Here is a 6,714-nt window from a genome sequence, read left to right as displayed (position 1 = left end):
CCCAAATATTTGTCGTCCGAGTGTTTAAATTTGTGAGAGGTCTCTTGATTTAACTAATGTGAAATGAGAAGCATTTAAACTAATATTCCTCGAATATTTACCAGGAAAAAAATTATTTTGAGTAATTAATATAACGGAAATCATGAAATGTCGTCCTCTAGTAAAGATGTCTGATATGATTTTCGAGTTAGCAGTCTCTGTAAAAAGGTCATCATAGATTACTAAGATATGTGAGTCCTTATCCAGATACTCTTCCTCAGGATCAAAAATGGGTCAATGCTCGATCAGCTTTCATTTAATTTGTGGGTCTGGCCGTAATTTAGAGTATCCACCACCACATACAATTATTGAGAACTTGTGTTGGTACTTTCTTACAAGTTTGCTGCACAAGAAGGACTTTCCGGTGTTTGAATGCTCAGCTATAATAACCGGAGACGGCTTTCGGAATATATCTAGATGTTCCTTGTGGATTATATCATAGGAACTGTCCATGATAGATGTTACATTAAGACTGCTAAAACTAAGGAAATGGTGGATGTATTTATACAAACATTGGTCATTAACAGGTGTTTATTCACATATATATATGAACAGCATCATTTTAAAACTAATCATAAACTGGTGAGTGTTTTACTTATAGAGCTGTGATGGGGTATTAGGCTGAAACATAAGGTTTAAGTTCTGCGTTTTGTGTTGTTGATGACCCACCACTACGGAGCCGAGATAGGACAGGTTACCCTTTCAAAACACAAGAGAGAGAAAGCCCTGGACTGTCGGCGACAGTGGAGAGCGGAGACCTCCCAGGACGGGGCCCTTCATATCCCCTCACCCCCTCCCTCTACACACACACCCGATTCCTTAACCGTACACCTTAATATATACGGTTTCCTAGGTCCAAGCTCTCATGGTGGGGCCCTCCTCTCCTCCTTCAACATACACAGCTCCATCCTACATACTTTTATTTTACTATTTTTTTTATTAATACATTAGGTACATCTGTATTTATGCAGCTACCCTAGACTATATGAAGGGGAGTACAGTGTCAAAAAGCTAGCTACGTGGTGCTAAAAATCCCCATCACACAGGATGGTTATTCATACAGATACATATGATAAGTAGTCTGCACTGACAGACTCTGTGATCGTTATGAGGATATCATGAACGCAAGAATGAATAAGGTAGCAGTGGTAATAAAAGTCCCCATCTTGCAGGATGGTTAGTCATACAGGGTCATATGTTTAGTAGCCTGCACTGGCAAATTTTGGGTACACTGTGAGGATATCTTCAGGAATACGAGAGTGAATAATGTAATTGCAAAGCTCCAGGTACCTCATGCCTACTGGTCTGAAAGGTCTAATAACTGGACATTCGGTGATGTAGTGTGGGAGATCATGCCGCAGTTCCTGCTCACAGAGTTTGCACCTGGAGAGCTCAGGATTGGGAGATCCGTCACCTGTAGCTACCTGCCACAGGTAACGGTAACCCAACCTGATCCTTGTAACCACTGTGTCGCACAGTCTAGTGGACGTTTTGTGCTGCCCATAGATGTAGGTTTCATATCTGAACAAATCATAGCTTTTTATACTAGTACTTTCAGGTCGTTGGGAGTTAGTAATTTCTTTCCTATCAGACCTGAGTGTTTGGACCAATACAGTTTTGACAGTAAAAATGGGGATACCTAGATCTAATTCAACTTCATCTTTGTTGCTCGCTGATTTGGCTGCAATGTCTGTCTCATTATGATGGGTTATATATATGTGTGAAGGAATCCATACAAAGGAGATTCGAGACCCTTTACTCTGTGAAGCAATTAGGTCATTTATAATTGGTAGCATGAGGTTTTTCCTGTCGATCTTCCAGGAGAAGTTATCGATTGCTTGAAGAGCAGACTTTGAATCACAAAATATTATTCCTCCTCCAATGTTTTTTAATGTACTGGTAGCTAGTTGTAATACTGCTAGTTCTGCTAGTGTGGAGGTCAGCCAGTTGTTTAACCTGACACTAACAGTCTTTGTGCAAATATTATTTCTATAAAACCTACATGCAGCTGCAGTCCGTCCAGTAGAGGATTGGACTGAGCAGTCGGTGTAGACACAGTGCTCGTGAGATCTTAAATTCTCGATGGAGGAGGCAATTGTTTCGAGTGTGACAGCTTTGAGAAGAGCAAGATTCTCATTAACTTTCTTGGTGACAGGTGTTCACTAACCATCACACAACACACTCACCATCAGTACTCACAACACTTCAGCTCACACACCACTCCAGAACACACACACACACGCACACACACACACACACACACACACACACACACACACACACACACACACACACACACACACACACACACACATATACACACACACACCACAAACTAAAGAAATAGTCGAACAAATGGTTGTTAGAGTTTAACCCAATCAAATGTAATGTAATGAAAATAGGTGTAGGGAGCAGAAGGCCAGTTACAAGGTATCCTTTGGGAGATGAAATTCTTCTAGAGTCAAAGAGAGAGAAAGACCTGGGGGTTGATATCACGCCAGACCTGTCCCCTGAAGCCCATATCAAGATGATAACATTAGCGGCATATGCCAGGTTGGCTAACATAAGAACGGCATTTAGACACTTGTGCAAGGAGTCATTCAGAACTTTGTATACCACCTAAGTCAGACGAATCCTAGAGTATGCAGCCCCAGCATGGAATCCACATCTAGTCAAGAATAAGACTAAACTGGAAAAAGTTCAAAGGTTTGCCACCAGACTAGTACCCGGGCTGAGAGGTATGAGCTACGAGGAGAGACTAAGGGAATTAAACATCACGTCGCTAGAAGACAGAAGAGTTAGGGGAGATATGATCCCCACGTACAAGATTCTCAGAGGAATTGAGAGGGTAGATAAAGACAGGCTATTTAATACAAGGGGCACACGCACTAGGGGACACAGGTGGAAACTGAGTGCCCTAATGAACCACAGAGATATTAGAAAGAATTTTTTAGTGTCAGAGTAGTTGACAAATTGAACGCATTAGGCAGTAATGTGGTGGAGGCTGACTCCATGCATAGTTTCAAGTGTATATATGATAAAGTCCAATTGGCTCAAGAACCTGTACACCAGTTAATTAACAGTTGAGAGGTAGGACCAAAGAGCCAAAGCTCAACCCCCGCAAGCACAAATAGGTGAGTACACACACACACACACACACACACACACACACACACACACACACACACACACACACACACACACACACACACGCACACACACACACACACGCACACACACACACGCACACACACACACACGCACACACACACACACACACACGCACACACACACACGTATGAAAAGGTATTTAAATGATATAGCTAATAAAGCCAAGACCGAACCAAAGCTACTACACAGTCACATTAGGAGGAAGACAACAGTGAAGGAACAGGTGATGAAACTTAGGGTGGGCGAGGACAGGTACACAGAGAATGACAAAGAGGTGTGTGAAGAACTCAACAAAAGGTTCCAGGAGGTCTTTACAATAGAACAGGGAGAAGCCACGGCGCTAGGAGAGGTGGCAGCAAACCAGGTGACCTTGGAAAGGTTCGAAATTACAAGAGATGAGGTCAAGAAGCACCTATTGGAGCTGGATGTGAGAAAAGCTGTTGGGCCGGATGGAATCTCACCATGGGTATTGAAAGAGTGTGCAGGAGCACTTTGCTTGCCACTCTCCATAGTGTATAGTAGGTCACTGGAAACGGGAGACATACCAGAAGTATGGAAGACTGCTAATGTAGTACCAATATTTAAAAAGGGTGACAGACAAGAGGCACTGAACTACAAGCCAGTGTCCTTAACTTGTATATCATGCAAGGTGATGGAGAAGATTGTGAGAAAAAACCTAGTAACACAATTGGAGAGAAGAGACTTCGTGACAACCCATCAACATAGGTTCAGGGAGGGTAAATCTTGCCTTACAGGCTTGATAGAATTCTATGATCAGGTGACAAAGATTAAGCAAGAAAGAGAAAGATGGGCACACTGCAATTTTTTTTTTTTGGACTGTCGGAAAGCCTTTGACACAGTACCCCATAAAAGGTTGATGCATAAGCTGGAGAAACAGGCAGGGGTAACTGGTAGGGCGCTCCAGTGGATAAGGGAATACCTAAGTAATAGGAAGCAGAGAGTTATAGTGAGGGGTGAGACCTCAGAATGGCGTGAAGTCACCAGTGGAGTCCCACAGGGCTCTGTGCTTGGACCTATCCTGTTTCTGATATACGTAAATGATCTCCCAGAGGGTATAGACTCATTCCTCTCAATGTTTGCTGACGACGCCAAAATTATGAGACGGATTAAGGCAGAGGAGGACAGCTTGAGGCTTCAAGAAGACCTGGACAAGCTGCAGGAATGGTCGAACAAATGGTTGTTAGAGTTTAACCCAAGCAAATGTAATGTAATGAAGATAGGGGTAGGAAGCAGGAGACCAGATACAAGGTATCACTTGGGAGATGAAATACTTCAAGAGTCAGAGAGAGAGAGAAAGACCTGGGAGTTGATATCACGCCAGACCTGTCCCCTGAAGCTCATATCAAGAGGATAACATCAGCAGCATATGCCAGGTTGGCTAACATAAGAACGGCCTTTAGAAACTTGTGTAAGGAATCTTCCAGAACATTATATACCACATATGTCAGACCAATCATGGAGTATGTGGCTCCAGCATGGAGTCCATATCTAGTCAAGCATAAGACTAAACTGGAAAAGGTTCAAAGGTTTGCAACCAGACTAGTACCCGAGCTGAGAGGTATGAGCTACGAGGAGAGACTACGGGAATTGAACCTCACTTCGTTGGAAGACAGAAGAGTTAGGGGGGACATGATCACCACATTCAAGATTCTCAAGGGAATCGACAGGGTTGATAAAGACAGGCTATTTAACACAAGGGACACACGCACTAGGGGACACAGGTGGAAACTGAGTGCCCAAATGAGCCACAGAGATATTAGAAAGAACTTTTTTAGTGTCAGAGTGGTTGACAAATGGAATGCATTAGGAAGCAATGTGGTGGAGGCTGACTCCATACACAGTTTCAAGTGTAGATATGATAGAGCCTAATAGGCTCAGGAACCTGTACACCTGTTGATTGACGGTTGACCGGCGGGACCAAAGAGCCAGAGCTCAACCCCCGCAAGCACAACTAGGTGAGTACAACTAGGTGAGTACACGCGCGCACACACACACACACACACACACACACACACACACACACACACACACACACACACACACACACTCACTTGCAGGGGTCTGGTTGCTATGCGGACAGCGCGCAGGTCTCGTAATTCTGTGGCCCGGGTTCAGATCATGCCCCCAGTTATGTGATACTTAACTCTACGTCACATACACATACCCATTCATCTTAGAATTACTCCTGCACCCCTGTTCCTACACTTACACTTTCACCCCCTGCGACCCACAATCCCCCCACGAGACCACACCCAGGCCCACGGAGGAACCCCCTTGCGACCCACAACGGGCCCACGAGACCACACCCAGGCCCACGGAGGAACCCCCTTGCGACCCACAACGGGCCCGCGGGACCACACAAACGCCCGCCCCTGGGGACCACCCGCGAACCCCTTGAGACTAAAAACGTGTGCAACACCTGTGCAGGGGCCTAATTGGATCACCTGTGCAGGTGTTGCTCACGGTTATAGTCTCAATTAACGCTATGATGGCATGACAGGGAAGGGAGGATGTAGCAGTGGCTTGACAAGAGAAGGGAGGATGTGCAAAAACTTGCAAGCAAACTCCGAAACTTGTATCAACAAACTCCATTCAAGAAATGTCGAAGCAATTTCCATTCATGAATTTAAAAATAGATTTGATAGACCCACAAGGCTTACGGGAGCAGCAGCCTAGGCAAGTGAAGGTTCAGAGGTGGGAACCATTAACCGATGCTTTATCTCTAGAATCACAGACGGGTGACGACGCATAAAAACCTGCATTTGCACTCATTCATAATTATGACAGTATTCTGGCTATTTGTTCCCGTAGTGTTTGTGAACAGGATGACACACCCGATTAAGCTGACACCTTACTCACAGAGATTATAACATAAATGACAATAAAAGGGCTAGCTTCTCTCCCGGCTGTGTTAGTGTGAATTCGACCTTTCACTGACGGACAAGATCGCCAAACTGAGATAAGAAGATTTGTGTTTGTTTGTGTGTTGAAGGCACAAGCACTTCCCACCACATAGCTGGAAGGTCAGCCGAAGAGGAAAGAAGACTAGTTAGGAACTACCTTGACACTTTGGTTCAGACAGTTAACACTATCTGTGGTATGTCACAACGAGGAGGAAGCAAGGAACATAATGTTAGTACATCTAACCGAGTCGATACAGACGGTAAAAACATCTTAATAGGAACTACCAGTTTGATAAATTGATAGAGCATCGGAAAATGAGAACGTCTGCGTGCCTTCGTTTAGAGGGAATATTGTTTATTGTTAACAACATGAACAACATAATGATAATAATTAGGACAAAGTATGTGGCTTTTCAAATTATTTAAGACACTGATGTAGGGAAATGCAGGAATATGGCACTGCTTACCAAGTTTTGGTCAGTAGTCTAGTTAATTACGATTAATAGTGTGTGTGCTACGTCAAGTGTCAAGTGTCTCCGTCAAGTGTTTACGTCATGTTTGTTACGTCAAGAGTGTTCCG

Source organism: Procambarus clarkii, chromosome 25 (genome assembly GCF_040958095.1).
Source record: "Procambarus clarkii isolate CNS0578487 chromosome 25, FALCON_Pclarkii_2.0, whole genome shotgun sequence".
NCBI classification, from domain to species: domain Eukaryota; kingdom Metazoa; phylum Arthropoda; class Malacostraca; order Decapoda; family Cambaridae; genus Procambarus; species Procambarus clarkii.
The sequence above is the reverse complement of the archived record's forward strand: the minus strand, read 5'-3'. Positions refer to the sequence as shown.